The sequence below is a fragment of the Macaca thibetana genome, chromosome 13 (assembly GCF_024542745.1).
Source record: "Macaca thibetana thibetana isolate TM-01 chromosome 13, ASM2454274v1, whole genome shotgun sequence".
NCBI lineage: Eukaryota > Metazoa > Chordata > Mammalia > Primates > Cercopithecidae > Macaca > Macaca thibetana.
In genome coordinates this window covers 104,356,748-104,372,986 of record NC_065590.1, presented here as the reverse complement: position 1 = coordinate 104,372,986, position 16,239 = coordinate 104,356,748, and the positions used below count along the sequence as shown (strand labels likewise).

At 52.2% G+C, this 16,239-nt stretch overlaps 1 protein-coding gene across 1 annotated transcript in view; it reads left to right on the top strand.

Moving 5' to 3' along the window:
- Window positions 1–1,775: 1,775 nt before the first annotated feature.
- Window positions 1,776–16,239, top strand: part of RPS7 (ribosomal protein S7) — an 838,959-nt gene continuing 824,495 nt past the window's right edge. The window contains exon 1 of the mRNA XM_050754080.1: window positions 1,776–1,779. The gene's annotated coding sequence lies outside the window, so the exon portion shown is untranslated. The remainder of the gene's footprint in view (window positions 1,780–16,239) is intronic.

Below are 16,239 nucleotides of genomic sequence, written 5' to 3'. Positions count from 1 at the left end.
CTGCAGCCCACCCTGGCAGTGCCGGTCCCCAGCCCAGCAACTCTGGTCAGCCTGCGCAGTCTCTCTGCGCGTCCGTTTCCTCATTTGTAAATGGAGCAGTCAATGGGCTTTGTGTTGAAGTTGAATAAGATGGTGTGTGGTGTGTGTGGCCAAGAGCTGAGCCCTCTCGCCGTGGGCGGGTGGGTGTTGGTGCCTTTCTCACTGTCGTGCACACCTGGAACTCCTGCCTTCTTCATTCAGAGCCAGGGCCTCTGTGGTCCCCTGAGAGCCTCATCATACCTGAGCTTGGTGACCTGCCCTGCCTTTGCTCTCCGATGACAGCATGAGGCCACCACGTGACCAGCCACGTCACGAGCGCCCCTGTGTGCCAATCAGCTGGAGCTGGCAGACGCCAGGCCTACGTTGCCATAGGCAGGGCCATTTGGCGAGTCTTTCTCCTTCCAGTAAATCCCTCAAGGGCAGTGAGTCTGCTTATGCTTAACCAGAGACACACCCCACCTGGCCCTGGGGCTGGGCAGCAGGCAAGGCTCTGGCTGGAGGGGGAGCTGGGCAGCCACATGCTGGAGAGATGAGGCCCACCTGGGAGGGGAGGCTCAGGAAGACCTTCACTCCAGGAGGCTCCACTCCCGTGTGAGGACTGCAGCAGGGCCCGGAGCCAGCTCTCAGAACCAGGGGCAGGCCAGGGAAAGGCAGTGCATGGACACTGGGCAGAGTGGCCCCTTGCTACTCAAGTCTCCTGGGCTCCAATCAGCCACGCAGGCTCAGGAGGGCAGAGTTCCAGCACCAGCGATGGAATTCACGCCCTGCTCTCTGGTTTCATTTGCTTCTGTGCTCAAGGCTGTTTCCCATTGTAGCATCAGGACAGCACCTCCTGAGAGGAGTGAGGATTGAGTGGGATACTCTGTGTACAGTCTCAGTTTCCCTGGCACATGGTAAATACTCAGTAAAGATGAGTTAGCCTTACCACAGCTTGCTTTTTAGACAACATGGGGCATTCAGGGGATCTGAAACTTCAAAAGTGGGGTATGAGCTGTCTTAGCAGTCAAGCACATGGCCTCCTTCACACCACAGGCTGAGCGGACAGTGACCATGACCACGGTCGGTCACACCACAGGCTGAGAGTGGACAGTGACCATGACCACGGTCGGTCACACCACAGGCTGAGCGGACGGTGACCATGACCACGGTCGGTCACACCACAGGCTGAGCGGACGGTGACCATGACCACGGTCGGTCACACCACAGCCTGAGCGGACGGTGATCATGACCATGGTCGGTCACACCACAGGCTGAATGGACGGTGACCATGACCACGGTCGGTCACACCACAGGCTGAGTGGACGGTGACCATGACCACGGTCGGTCACACCACAGGCTGAGAGTGGACAGTGACCATGACCACAGTCGGTCACACCACAGGCTGAGCGGACAGTGACCATGACCACGGTCGGTCACACCACAGGCTGAGCGGACGGTGATCATGACCATGGTCGGTCACACCACAGGCTGAGCGGACGGTGACCATGACCACGGTCGGTCACACCACAGGCTGAGTGGACGGTGACCATGACCACGGTCGGTCACACCACAGGCTGAATGGACGGTGACCATGACCACGGTCAGGCGACAAAGGGCCAGGAGCCCACAGGTGTTGCTGGTGACTGAGGCAGTGGGGATCCCTGGGAGTCTGCTCTCCAGCCACGCTGCCTGCCGCTCCGAGTGCCTGGGAACTGACTGGGCCACCAGCCCTTGTTCCCGAACCTTGGAGAGGAGCCGGGGATATACCTTCAGGCTCCCCCCAGCTCCAAAAGTCCAGGAGCTTGGGACATCTTTTCCTAAAGCTGGTACAGCGTCATAAACTCTACTTCCGGCAGCTTAATAGGCTTTTGACTTGGTAGTTCTTCACTAGTGAAGTGTGTGTGGGTGGGGAGGGGTGTGGGTGTGCGCATGTGTAGGTGGGTGGTGGTGCGGGGGGGTGGTATGTGGATGTATAGGGGGCATGTGTAGTTTGTGGGTATGTGTCTGTGGTGTGTATATGTGTATGTGTGTGTATGTGTGGTGTGTGTACGTGTGGTTTGTGGGGTGGTGGTGTGTGTGGGGGTGATGGTGTGTGTATATATGTGTGTGGTGTGTGTATATATGTGTGTGTGGTGTGTGAGGGGTGGGATGTGTATGATGTGTGTATACATGTGTGATGTGTGTGGGGTGGTATGTGTATGGTGTGTGTGTATATATGCGTGTGGTTTGGGGGTGGTGCTGTGTGTGTGGTGTGTGTAGACATGTATGATGTGTGTGAGGTGGTATGTGTATGGCACGTGTAGATATATGTGGTGTGTGTGGGGTGGTGTGTGTATGTTGTGTGTAGATATGTGTGTGGTGTGTGTGGGGTGGTGTGTGTGGGGTGGCGTGTATGGCATGTGTATATATGTGTGGTGTGTGTGAGGTGGTGTGTGTATGGTGTGTGTATATAGTATATATGTGTGTGGTTTGGGGGGTGGTGGTGTGTGTATCGTGTGTGTAGACATGTGTGGTGTGTGAGGTGGTGTGTGTATGGTACATGTAGATACGTGTGGTGTGTGTGGGGTGGTGTGTGTATGGTATGTGTATATATGTGTATGGTGTGTGTATATAGTATATATGTGTGTGGTTTAGGGGGTGGTGGTGTGTGTATGGTGTGTGTAGACATGTGTGGTGTGTGTGAGGTGGTGTGTGTGTATATGTGTGTGGTGTGTTTGGGCTGGTGTGTGTATGGTTTGCGGGTTGGGGTGTGTATGGCATGTGTATATGTGTGTCGGGGGGAGGGTGTGTATGGCGTGTGGGGTGGGATGTGTATGGCGTGTGTATATGTGTGGGGGTGTGTATGGTGTGTGTATATGTGTGCGGGGGGTGTGTATGGCGTCTGTATATGTGTGTGGGGGTGGGGTGTGTATGGAGTGTGTATATGTGTAGGGGGTGTGTATGGTGTGTGTATATGTGTGGGGGTGTGTATGGCGTGTGTATATGTGTGGGGGGTGTGTATGGCGTGTGGGGTGGGATGTGTATGGCGTGTGTATATGTGTGGGGGGTGTGTATGGTGTGTGTATATGTGTGTTGGGGGTGTGTATGGCGTCTGTATATGTGTGTGGGGGTGGGGTGTGTATGGAGTGTGTATATGTGTGGGGGGTGTGTATGGTGTGTGTATATGTGCGGGGGGTGTGTATGGTGTGTGTATGGCGTGTGGGGTGGGGTGTGTATGGCGTGTGTATATGTGTGCGGGGGGTGTGTATGGCGTCTGCATATGTGTGTGGGGGTGGGTGTGTATGGCGTGTGGGGTGGGGTGTGTATGGCGTGTGTATATGTGTGTGGGGGGTGTGTGTATGGTGTGTGTATATGTGTGGGGTGGGGTGTGTATGTATGGTGTGTGTATATGTGTGGGGGGTATGTATGGTGTGTGTATATATGTGTGCGGGGGGTGTGTATGGCGTCTGTATATGTGTGTGGGGTGGGGGGTGTGTATGGTGTGTGTATATGTACGGGGGGTGTGTATGGCGTGTGTATATGTACGGGGGGTGTGTATGGCGTCTGTATATGTGTGTGGGGGTGGGGTGTGTATGGTGTGTGTATATATGTGTGGGGGTGGGGTGTGTATATATGTGTGGTGTGTGGGGGGTGTGTATGGCATGTGTATATGTGTGTGGGGGTGGGGTGTGTATATATGTGTGGTGTGTGGGGGGTGTGTATGGCGTGTGTATATGTGTGTGGGGGTGGGGTGTGTATATATGTGTGGTGTGTGGGGGGTGTGTATGGCGTGTGTATATGTGTGTGGGGGTGGGGTGTGTATATATGTGTGGTGTGTGGGGGGTGTGTATGGCGTGTGTATATGTGTGTGGGGGTGGGGTGTGTATATATGTGTGGTGTGTGTGGGGTGTGTATGGCGTCTGTATATGTGTGTGGGGGTGGGGTGTGTATGGAGTGTGTATATGTGTGGGGGGTGCGTATGGTGTGTGTATATGTGTGGGGGGTGTGTATGGCGTGTGTATATGTGTGGGGGGTGTGTATGGCGTGTGGGGTGGGATGTGTATGGCGTGTGTATATGTGTGGGGGGTGTGTATGGTGTGTGTATATGTGTGTGGGGGGTGTGTATGGCGTCTGTATATGTGTGTGGGGGGGGGGGGGTGTGTATGGAGTGTGTATATGTGTGGGGGGTGTGTATGGTGTGTGTATATGTGTGGGGGGTGTGTATGGCGTGTGTATATGTGCGGGGGGTGTGTATGGTGTGTGTATGGCGTGTGGGGTGGGGTGTGTATGGCGTGTGTATATGTGTGCGGGGGGTGTGTATGGCGTCTGTATATGTGTGTGGGGGTGGGGTGTGTATGGCGTGTGGGGTGGGGTGTGTATGGCGTGTGTATATGTGTGTGGGGGGTGTGTATGGTGTGTGTATATGTGTGGGGTGGGGTGTGTATGGTGTGTGTATATGTGTGGGGGGTATGTATGGTGTGTGTATATGTGTGCGGGGGGTGTGTATGGCGTCTGTATATGTGTGTGGGGTGGGGTGTGTATGGTGTGTGTATATGTACGGGGGGTGTGTATGGCGTGTGTATATGTACGGGGGGTGTGTATGGCGTCTGTATATGTGTGTGGGGGTGGGGTGTGTATGGTGTGTGTATATATGTGTGGGGGGGGTGGGGTGTGTATATATGTGTGGTGTGTGGGGGGGTGTGTATGGCATGTGTATATATGTGTGGGGGTGGGGGTGTGTATATATGTGTGGTGTGTGGGGGGGTGTGTATGGCATGTGTATATGTGTGTGGGGGGGGTGGGGTGTGTATATATGTGTGGTGTGTGTGGGGGGTGTGTATGGCGTGTGTATATGTGTGTGGGGGTGGGGTGTGTATATATGTGTGGTGTGTGGGGGGTGTGTATGGCGTGTGTATGTGTGTGTGGGGGTGGGGTCTGTGTATAGTGTGTATATGTGTGGGTGTGGTGGTGTGGGGGGGGGTGTGTATGGCGTCTGTATATGTGTGGGGGGGGGTGTGTATATATGTGTGGTGTGTGTGGGGTGTGTATGGCGTGTGTATATGTGTGTGGGGGTGGGGTGTGTATATATGTGTGGTGTGTGGGGGGTGTGTATGGCGTCTGTATATGTGTGCGGGGGGTGTGTATGGCGTCTGTATATGTGTGTGTGGGTGGGGTGTGTATGGCGTGTGTATATGTGTGGGGGGTGTGTGTGGTGTGTGTATATGTGGGGGGGGTGTGTATGGCGTCTGTATATGTGTGTGGGGGTGGGGTGTGTATGGTGTGTGTATATATGTGTGGTGTGTGGGGGGTGGAGGGTGTGTGTATATGTGTGTGTTGGGGGGACATGTTAATTATGGAGGGAATGGAGCATGGAGCAGGTGAAGGTAGGAAGTCGATGGAAATTCTCTATACTCTGGGCTGTTTTTCTGTAAATTTAAAACTTTAGAAAAAAATGTCTATTAATTTGTAAAAATTACGTTTGGTAAAATTTAATTTTATTGATCATTTAAATGACTTCTGGAAAACACCGCTTTTCCTTCAGTCACTCTGACGCACCCAGGGTCCCTGGTGCCCCCCCCGCCCCCCGGGGGAGCTGAGCTTCTGTCCCTCCCCGGGTTCGCTTCCCGCGCGCTAAACCGCAGCGACCAGGGCCCGTTTCCCCACCGGTGCCTCTCCCGGGAAACGCTGCTCCTTACACGGACGAATCCTCACTTGGTACCCAGCACAGCGAAAGCATACTGGACGAGTTAACTTCCTTAATTTCCACATTTGCCGGAGAACCAGCTGGTTCAGAGTGCACAGCAAAGGGGAGAAGTTAAACCAGGTTCCGCGACCCAGAGCCCAGGGGTGGCCCCGGGGACCCCACCAGATTCCACAAGCCCGACGAGGGTGGAGGATCCCTGCAGACCTCACCCTTGCTGGCAACGCGGCAGCCCCGCAGGCTTTTTCTGGTCTGAGCGTCCTGGCCCTCCTGCTGTGTTTGCCACAGCGCCGCCTCATCCTCCCTCTGGCATGGTCTGGCTCCTGAGTCCCCTCCTCCCTCCAGAGCCCTCTCACTCAGCCGTGGGACCCCCTCTGCCCCGCCTCGGTTTCCTGCCTCTCCTGTCTTGCCACCTGCTTTCCCTTGGAACACTCCTGCTTTCGGCAAACCCTCCTCTGTCCAGCCCGAGCCTCCCTGCAGCAGCGCGTCCTGCTGTCCCGCACACAGCTGGGCTGGGACTCCCTGTCCATCGCCCACCTGCCCACAGTCACCCCAGACACTAGCTCCCTGTGAAAAAGGACTCGCCGGGTGCGTGAAGGATAAAAATGAATGATATTCCGCCCCCGTGACCAGAGTAGAGACCTTTGCGGGCGCAGCAGCAGGGTCACTGCGGGGAGGCGACACGGTGGCCCGGCAGCCGTCTCCAGCACCCATTTCCGAGCCCTCCAAGACACCACTCCCAGAACACCGGGAATCTGCCAGGAGGGCCATGTTGGCATCCAACCCGCACCAAACATCGCTCGGCCGACTTCGCTGGTTGCCCCATTTATCAATTGCTCATAGCAAATTACCCCAAAACTTAGTGTATTAAAAATTATCTCATTTTATTATATCTCACAGTTGTGTGGGTCAGCAACTCGTGCAAAGCTCGGCGGGCCATTCTCCACGTGATGCCAGCGGGGTCACTCAGAGGTCAGCCTGGCCACAGGGAGGTGCTGGGCTACTCCCTTCACCACCAAGGGGCCTTGGCCAGAGCTGAGGGAGCCTCCCCTCTCCTTGCCCATGGAGGCCCCACCCTGTCCAGGCAGCCTCCCCAGCAGGTGCTAGGAATTCTCCCCGGTGTCCAGGGATGCCACAGGTGGTGTTTCAAGAGGCCACTTCCAGCTCCTCCTGAGTGAGCCTCAGGCTTCCAAAGGTGCGTTCTGTGTTCTATAGAAGAGACAAGTTGCTGAGGCCAGTCTAGGTCGGGTGGAAGAGATCAAGATGCCACCTCGCAGAGGGAAAGCAGCAGGCTCAGGATGCAGCCCTGAGAACATGGCCCTGGAGCACCCTGACTCCTGTGAGTGAACAGAAGTGGAGGAGCAGCGTGGAGCCCTCCATGGCCCTCCTCGGCCACCAGCACTGTGTCCTCTGCCCTGTGTCCTCTCCTGTCCTGGGCTGCCCCTCGGGACGTGGACTTAAAGGTGGTTTACTACAAAGACTCTTGGGATAGACTCCTGTGGGCAGGGAGGGAGGGACGCAGAGGAAAGGGAACACTTGCTGTGGGGCATCCTCTGCAGGACGTCGGCAACCCCGCGGGTGATATGGTTTGGCTGTGTTCCCACCCAAGTCTCATCTCGAATTGTAGTTCCCATAATCCCCACACGTCATGGGAGAGACCCAGAGGGAGGTAATTGAATCATGGGGATGATGGTTTTATAAGGGGCTTTTCCCCCTTTGCTCAGCTCTCATTCTGTCTCCTGCCAACCTGTGAAGCAGTGCCTTCCACCATGATTGTTAGTTTTCCTGAGGCCACCCCAGCCATGCAGAACTGTGAGTCTTCTTTTCTTTATAAATTACCCATGCTCAGATACTCCCTCATAGGAGCATGAGGACAGACTAACACAGTAAATTGAGACTGGGTAGTGGGCACTGCTATAAAGATACCCAAAAACGTGGAAATGACTGGAACTGGGTGACAGGCAGAGGTTGGAACAGCTTGCAGGGCTCAGAAGAAGACACGAAAATAGAAAAAAGTTTGGAAATTCCTAGAGACCTGTTGAACGGCTTTGACCAAAATGCTGATAGTGATATAGAAAACAAGTTTCAGGCTGAGGTGGTCTTAGATAGAGATGAGGAACTTGTTGGGAACTGGAATAAAGGTGACTCTTGCTATGTTTTAGCAAAGAGACTGGTGGCATTTTGCCCCTGCCCTAAAAATCTGTGGAACTTCGAACTTGAGAGAGATGATGTAGGGTATCTGATAGAAAAAATTCCAAACAGCAAAGTGTTCAAGAGATGACTTGAGCAATGTTAAAAACATTCAGCTTTATGTAGTCACAAAAATACGTGAAGGGAAGCAGAGCATAAAAGTTCAGAAGATTTGCAGCCTGACAATGTGATAGAAAAGAAAAACCCATTTTCTGAGGAGAAATTCAAGCTGGCTGCAGAAATTTGCATAAGTAGCAAGGAGCCAAACATTAAATCACCAAGACAAGGAGGAAAATGTCTCCAAGGCATGTCAGAGGTCTTCATAGCAGCCCCTCCCATCAAAGATTGGGAGGCCTAGGAGAGAAAGATGGTTTCCTGTGCCAGGCCCATGGTCTTGCTGCTTTGTGCAATCTCAGGACTTGGTGCCCTGTGTCCAACCTGTGGCCAAAAGGGGCCAACACACAGCTTAGGCCATTGCTTCAGAGGGTGCAAGTCCCAAGCCTTGGTGGCTTACATGTGGTGTTGGGCCTGTGGGTGCACAGAAGTCAAGAATTGAGGTTTGGGAACCTCCGCCTAGATTTAAGAGAATGTATATCAACGCCTGGATGTCCAGGCAGAAGTTTGCTCCAGGGGCAGAGCCCTCATGAAAAACCTTTTCTAGGGCAGTGTGGAAGGGAAATATGGAGTCAGAGCCCCACCATGGAGTCCACACTGGGGCATTGCCTAGGGGAGCTCTGAGAAGAAGTCCACCTTACTCCAGATCCCAGAATTTAGATCCCCTGACAGCTTGCACTGGAAAAGCCACAGAAACTCAATCCCAGCACATGAAAGCAGCCAGGAGGGGGACTATACCCTGCAAACCCACAGGGACAGAGCTGCCCAAAGCCATGGGAACCCACCTCTTGCATCAGCATGACCTTGATGTGAGACTTGGAGTCAAAGGAGATCATTCTGAAACTTTAAGATTTGACTGCCCTGCTGGATTTCAGACTTGCATGGGGCTTCTAACCCCTTCATTTTGGACCATTTCTCCCATTTTGAACCAGTGTATTTACCCAATGCCTGCACCCCCATTTTATCTAGGAAGTAATTAACTTGCTTTTGATTTTATAGTCTCAGAGGTAGAAGGGACTTGCCTTATCTCAGATGAGACTCTTGGCTTGTACATTTGAGTTAATGCTGGAATGAGCTAAGAATCTGGAGAACTGTTGGAAAGACATGATTGTGTGTTGAAATGTGAGGATGTGAGATTTGGGAAGGATGATATGGTTTTGCTGTGTCCCCACCCAAGTCTCATCTTGAATTTGCAGTTCTTATAATCCCCATGTGTTGTGGGAGGGACCCAGTGGGAGGTAATTAAATCATGGGGGTGATGGTTTTATAAGGGGCTTCCTCCCTTTGTTCGGCTCTCATTCTTTCACCTGCTACCCTGTGAAGAGGTGCCTTCCACCATGATTGTACATTTCCTGAGGCCTCCCCAGCCATGGGGAACTGTGAGCCAATTAAACTCCTTTATTTATAAATTACCCAGTCTCAGGTATTTCTTAATAGCATGAGAACAGACTAATACAGCAAGTCTGAGGCTGGATGTCCCTTCAGAACCTGCTGAGTGGTCAGCCAATCTTTGGAGGCAGACCACCCTGAGAGGAGATGTGACCTTGAGCAAAGAGGCCCCCATCCACCAGGTACTCGCAGGTGCTGACAGCTCATAGGTCCTCCTTTGCCTCAGGGGACCTGGGCGGTCCATTTCCAGGGCCAGTGCCACTGGTCACACCCTGGCAGCTCCTCCAGGACTCCACTCTTCCTGGAGGACTTTGGAAGAGAAGATGAGTAGGAGGAACATCAGCTTCTGCCACTGTTGCTGGTCTGAGGCTGCAACTGTGTCAAGTCCTGCCAGCATGTCCCAGATTCCTTTGATGGGGATCAGCTGTACTTTCAGGCCCATGCTGGCCACCCACCTGCACTGCCCTGGGACCACCATGTTCTTTTGAGCCTCTCCATGAATATCTGGGACATGAGGGTCTCCCAATGCCCCTCCCTCCTCCCAGCTCACGGCAATTGTGTCCACTGGCTCCTGACACCTGGCCCCTGTCTTTCTAACCTCCAACACCCAAATTGCTCTGGGTGGTCCCAGTTCTGTAATAGCCCCTTCTACAGCCAGTCTGACCTACAGAGTAAGTCCACACTGCCTGCCTCCATCATGCAGGGAGCTTTGGGGACTGGTGTGTCTCCTGAGCCCTCATATGGATGGCAGCTCTCTGCAGGTCTCCAGCCTCACGCTGAATGCCTTCTGCGATGTGCCCCCTGCTTCTCCATGCCTCTCACAAGCCGTCCACCATCTGCTATGTGAATGCTGGTATTGCCACCACACACATGTCACCGAATGTTCCTTGCTCCCCAGAGACATCCTAGGGGCATTCCACACCACCGCCGAGGGGCCCTGCAAAGCTGAGCCCTGTGGTCGGGGTAGCACTCCCAAGTCCATCCCCTCCCTTCCACCACACTGTGCTCTGTCTCCCTTGCCCTCCTGCGCAAATACCTTCTCCATCCAGCACTCTGCTTCCTCCCCCACTCCTCCCGGTGGGACTGGCTGGGCCCTACAGCCCTCTTCCTCCTTCGCCAGAGCTAGCTTACCCCACCTGGATATACTGGCACCAGGAGGGGCCCTGGGGCAAGTCCCGGGGACTAGTGCTGCTGTGCAGTGTCAGGCCCCTGCATCACCCCAATCAGAGAGGCAGTGCTGGCTCCCATTGTTAAAGAGGTGTCCCTTCACTGGGCTCAGAGGGTTTTGGAGAACCAGGGAGCTCCAGATTTGCAAAAGTGCCAACCCCTTCACACATCAAAGCTGAGTCCTGCCACCCTCAGCTTCTGCCTGGGCACCACCAGCCTGCCTGGACTGAGAGTTCAGCCTTGTTCAGATACAGCAACTCCTGTGAGTCAGACCTAGAACTGATCCTTTGGCTTCCTTGGTCCTCCCTAGAGGCTGAGTCCTTCTCCCTACCTCACCAACCATACAGTTCTTCAGGCCAGCTCAGCCCCTGCCATGTTTCACAGTAGCCCAACAGGTGTCCACACTGCCCACTGTCTACTCTACCCCTTCCCTGTCCCTCAACCACAGTCACTCCCAACAGGGTCGCCTCTGACACTGAGCGAAGCTGGGGCTCTCGTGCTGCAGCTTCTCGTTTCACCCACCTCCAGCGACAGGGTTCTCACTGCCTCTGCAAGGTCAGCCTGTGCATCCTCCAGCCACTGCTGGCCAATGTGTCCCAGGGCTGGGGGCCTAGAAAGCATGCCCTGAGAGAGAGGTCAGTGTGGGAGGCCTCCAGGAGCCCCCAAAAAGTCAGGCAGGGAGGCAGGGTGGACAGAGTCATGAGCAGAGACAGTCTCAGTGCAGACTCTGGCCCACCCTAGGGCAGCACTGAGGCCCAGGAGACCTTCAGAGTTAGAGATGAGGCAAGGTCAGTGACCTGGGTCTTTGCAACCCCACCACACCAGTCACTGGGACTGGGCTGCACACAAGAGGGGTATGTCTCTGACCTGCCTGGGAAGGGGCTGAGAGCCGGGGATTTCTGTGGGAAACTGGGTGGAGGGGCACAGGAATTCTGCCTTAGTTTTGCAACATCTCATAAATCTCAAACTAATTTCAAAATAAAAAGCTATTTTAAAAATGATGGCTTGGTGACTATTATAGATGCAGCAACATGGATGGGAACAGAGGGCTCTTGCATGTGTCCCCATGAAGGACCTAGAGCTGGGGCAGCTTGGACCAGGGGCCTGGCGCCCGCGCAGCTGTGGGCAGAGTTCAGAGCAGGCCCAAGTCTGCAGAGGCAACTTTATGCCCCGGGGGTGGGACCGCCCTCGGAGTCCATTCACACTCTTGCTTAGGTGTGGCTGACAGTAATTTCAGTCCAACATTGCTCCTTCATATCCCAAAGTGAGGTTAAGATCAGAGGCAAGGTTCCTGGGAGACCTAAAGCACCTACCTTTCCTCAAACAGGTGCCACTCTCATTTCCTTTAGGGCTTGTCCCCTGCACACCCTACCCTCCAGGAGGCCAAGGCTGCAGGTGTCAGATTCCAAACCACAGCAGACCTATTTCTCCAGAGGGCAGAAGAAGGAAAAATCGAAAGTTTCTGCCTCTTTAGGGTCATGTCTTTAAAGTTTCTCTCATGAAATATGCACAGCAAGCATCACAACTAATGAGGCTACAGGTTCCCATCTTCCCTCATCAACATGGAAATGTTTAAGGACAGTGATACTTGTGTGTGTTCCTCTCAGGCAATTCCATTCCTCTTCTTTCTGCTTCTTCCTCTCTGTGGACAAAACAGGGGAAGGACAGAGAAGAGACACTCCGGTTGCCAAGAGCAGAGACTTAGAAGAGAAGGGCAGAATCTCATTGTGCTGCATAATAGTTATATGACTCTGCACACCTTGGGAGCCTCAGTTTCTCCTTTTGTAAGATGGGGGTGATGATGCACACCACACAGGGATGGTTATGAATGCCCACAAGTAGTAAACATCCACACCAAAGTATTCAGGAAAAGATGGATTTATCGATGGCTGCAGCCAGGAAGGACACCAGAGTAGCTCACAGCACTGGAGAACCTGGGTTCTAAATCCCCCCAGTTCCCCACAGGGACCCACAACTCTTGGTTTCACTTCACAGTAGGCTCCACGAGCAACTCTGACTCATTTCTCACACTTAGAGACAGAGAAAATAGAACTCCCCACTCCTGGCCTCCATTTATCAATCCCACAGAAGGGTCCTAGTGAGCCCTGTGTTATGACTTGGCTCTGTGTCTCCACCCAAATTTTAGTCTCCAAAATTTGGAGAGAAACCTGGTAAGAGGTGAGTGGATCACATGGGCAGATTTCCCCCTTGCTGTTTTCGTGATGTGAGTGAGTTCTCATGAGATCTGATGGCTTCAAAGTGTGTGGTGCTTCCCCCTTCATTCTCGCTCTCTCCTGTCATCATGTGAAGATGTAATTGCTTCCCCTTCACCTTCTACCATGATTGTAGTTTCCTGAGGCCTCCCCAGCCATGCCCCCTGTACAGCCTATGGAACTGTGAGTCCATTAAATATCTCTTCTTCATACATTACCCAGTCTCAGGTAGTCCTTTATACCAGTGTAGGAGTGGACTAATACACGCCATAAGGGTCACTGTCACCTAGAGGTGGAGCTGAGACTGGCAGATGCAGATGAAAGTAGACAGGGGCTGTTCTCCTAAGAGAAAGGTCATTGTAAATCTGCTGAATGAATCCCAAACTGGAACCGCCCTCCTCTGCTCAAATTTGGATTTGATGAACTTGGACATGTGAAACAGACCCAGGCTGTTGGGATATGTGTGGGACTAGTGGGCCTGGAGCTGGGTCAGGTTGGTAGTCAAAGGGGTTCCAGATGCCCAGGAGCACCCCCCAGCATGGACACCAGAGTGGGGATGCACACCTGGGCACAGGCGCCTGTGCCAAACATGCAGGGGCAAAACATGCACAGGCAGAAAATGGTGCCAAGGCAAGCCAGGCCAGAGAGGATGAGATGATATTGGGGTGATTCCAGGTGAAGCCCAGCACTGGCAGAAGATAGCAGAAGGCACAGAGAGGAGAACAGCCTCGGGGCCAGACAGAGTTTAGGGACAGGTGGCCGGAGATGGGGGCAGCCATCCAGGCATCTCCTGGTCCTGATTTCTCTCTCTACCAGCCTCTGACCCAGATCTTGAAGAGGCACCAAAGGGGCTCCCATGCATGATGCCAGGCACATGAGAGTGCTCAGCAAAACACCTGCAGTCACATCCCCTGAGCACTCAGGAAGAGGGTGTGCACACAGGGACAGGGCATCGTGTGCGTCTGTACTGATGATGGAATCCCAGCAGGACAGCTTACTCACTTCCCACAACCAGCAGCAAATGCCATGCATCTTTGAAGGAGCAGGAGAAAAAGCTGCACGTTAACTCTGTCATTTTCCAAAATCACCAGACCAAAGATGAGCATGAAATATCTTTTCTTTAAGATAATAAAAGTGGACAAAAATGAATACCAAGCCTGTGTTATTACTATTTACCCATCTGACACTACGGAAACCTATTTTAAATGGCAAATATTGATCAAATATCTATGAAGATACCTAGCAAGTGATTCACTGTCTAAAAGGCTACACTGCTTGAATTTGATCCAATCTATCACATTGTATTAATTAGACATATACCATTAAATATTAAATCATCTCTGCCTACATAATTTGTAATGCATTGTTTGAAATTGTATTTGCAATATATCCACAAACTTATTTGCTGCAAAATAAAGTCTATCAAATTTTATCATATAGGTAATATAGATGGTTCACTGGAAAAGAATGAGAAAATATGGCTGACTTTATTTTCCACAAACTAAAATACACGCTTGCACTCATTAAGAAAAAAATATGTATTGTTCCCAGTGTGAAATCAGTTTCTTTGAGATGCACCACATGTAGTCATTTGCCAGGAGGCCTGGACCATGTGATGTCTCATTTTCCTCACAATTATTATTATGTAGTTGTTGCCAGTGCCAACATTCCCCAGGAAAGTCGCTTTATTTAATACTAGAATTACATCACATTAATAGTAAATTTAAATTTACAAACAACATAAAATTTGCTTATTTCAGCATTTTACCTGTTTTTAAGACAGACAAAAGAGCTTGTCTTTCCAGCTACCAAGTACTTGGATTTTTGTATGCTATTGGGGTAAGAGCCCTGAGCTGGGAATTAAGAGAACTGCCTTTGTTTCCATTTGTGTCTGTTTTATTGTCTGTGCACAATATTCACTAACTCACAGTATGACCTTGAATGAATCTTTTCCTCTCTCTGAGACCTACTTTCCTCATCTGTAAAGGAGGTCAGTTTAGGTGGTCATGAAGTACCCTTCTGATTATCACATTTTGTATCCCTATTTGAGGAAAGGAATGGCTATTAAATAAGATTACAGAAAAAGTAAAGTGACCATGGGACCCCACTGCTGTATCTGCAAAGTGGAAACATTTTGGATTTTGTTAATCAAAGTGCTTCTCTCTTTGTCTGTCACTTGTCTTTGGAATCAATAAAACAGTGCTTCACGAAGGAAGCATTCATGCAATGCCCACCACGGGATGGGAACTGCCTTACACACTGGCAATATAGCAAAGCAGACATAGACATTGAGCCTACATTGTAAGGAAACAAGAAAAATAAATAAGTGAGATGCAGAGAATGTTTTTATTGCTGTGAAGCAAATTATCACAAACTCAGCAGCTGGAAACAGCCACCTCACGAACTCATTGTCCCGCCGTCAGGAGTCTGGTCATGCTGAGCTGGGTTTTCTGCCTAGACTTATATGAAACAGCATCCAGATGCCATTCGGGCTGTGTTCTCATCTGGAGGCTTGACTGGGGAAGAATCCCCTTCCAAGCCCACTCAGGCTGTTGGCAGAATTTCCTTCTAATTGCAGATAACTTGGTTATTCAAAGTTATTCATGACGTTATGAAAGACTCTGTTTTTCCAGCCAACTTGCTCCAGGTGGTCGCTTCCTAGAGTGAGTCTGCTGGGAAAACGCAGTCTTTCACGACATCATGCCCCACAAGTGAGGCACCGCGCTGCAGCCAGCCCACTCTATAGGGTGGAAGCGAGACACAGGCCATGTCACACCAGAGGGCTGGGTTACACCAGGATCTGAACACAGGAAGCAGGGGCCATGGGGACCCCCACCCCAGAGTGTCCACCAGAGACCAGGAAGGTGACACTGCATCCAAGACTGGAAGGAGGTAGTGGCATCATTACAATTGTTGGGCATCTCCATGGCTAAATCAGCCACTGCAGTGTCCCCAAGGGAGGAGCTGGTGCAGTTTGTCTGGGAACAGCTGGGGCTGTTGCTGCTGAAGAGAGGCCAGAGGTCAGGAATGGGACATGGGAGTGGGGGTGGCAGGGCCCGTGGGGCAGGACTGGTGTACCTCGGGACCTCATTTTTTGACTTTACGGTAAATGAGGTGGGGCCCTTGGAGGGTGCCAAGCTGCAGGATAGCACAGCTGCCTTGGCTTTCCAAGGGCCCCGCTGAGCTGCAGGAGGGGCAGGGCCAGAGCAGAAAGGCCAGATGGACACTGTACACACATTCCACAGTGGATACTGGCCCTGACAGGGCCATGACCAGTGTGAGGCCAAGGGATGTCGTGCTCAGCTTGATTTGGGAGGTGGCACTGACAGGGTTTGCAGATGGATTAGAAGTGAGTTTCCCCAACAGTCAAGACCCTATGACCCTGCAGCCCTTCTCTGCCTCTGTGATGGTGCCTAAAGAGACCCATCTAATGGTGTCCTGCCATATCCTGGTGTGGGCACCTGGCCC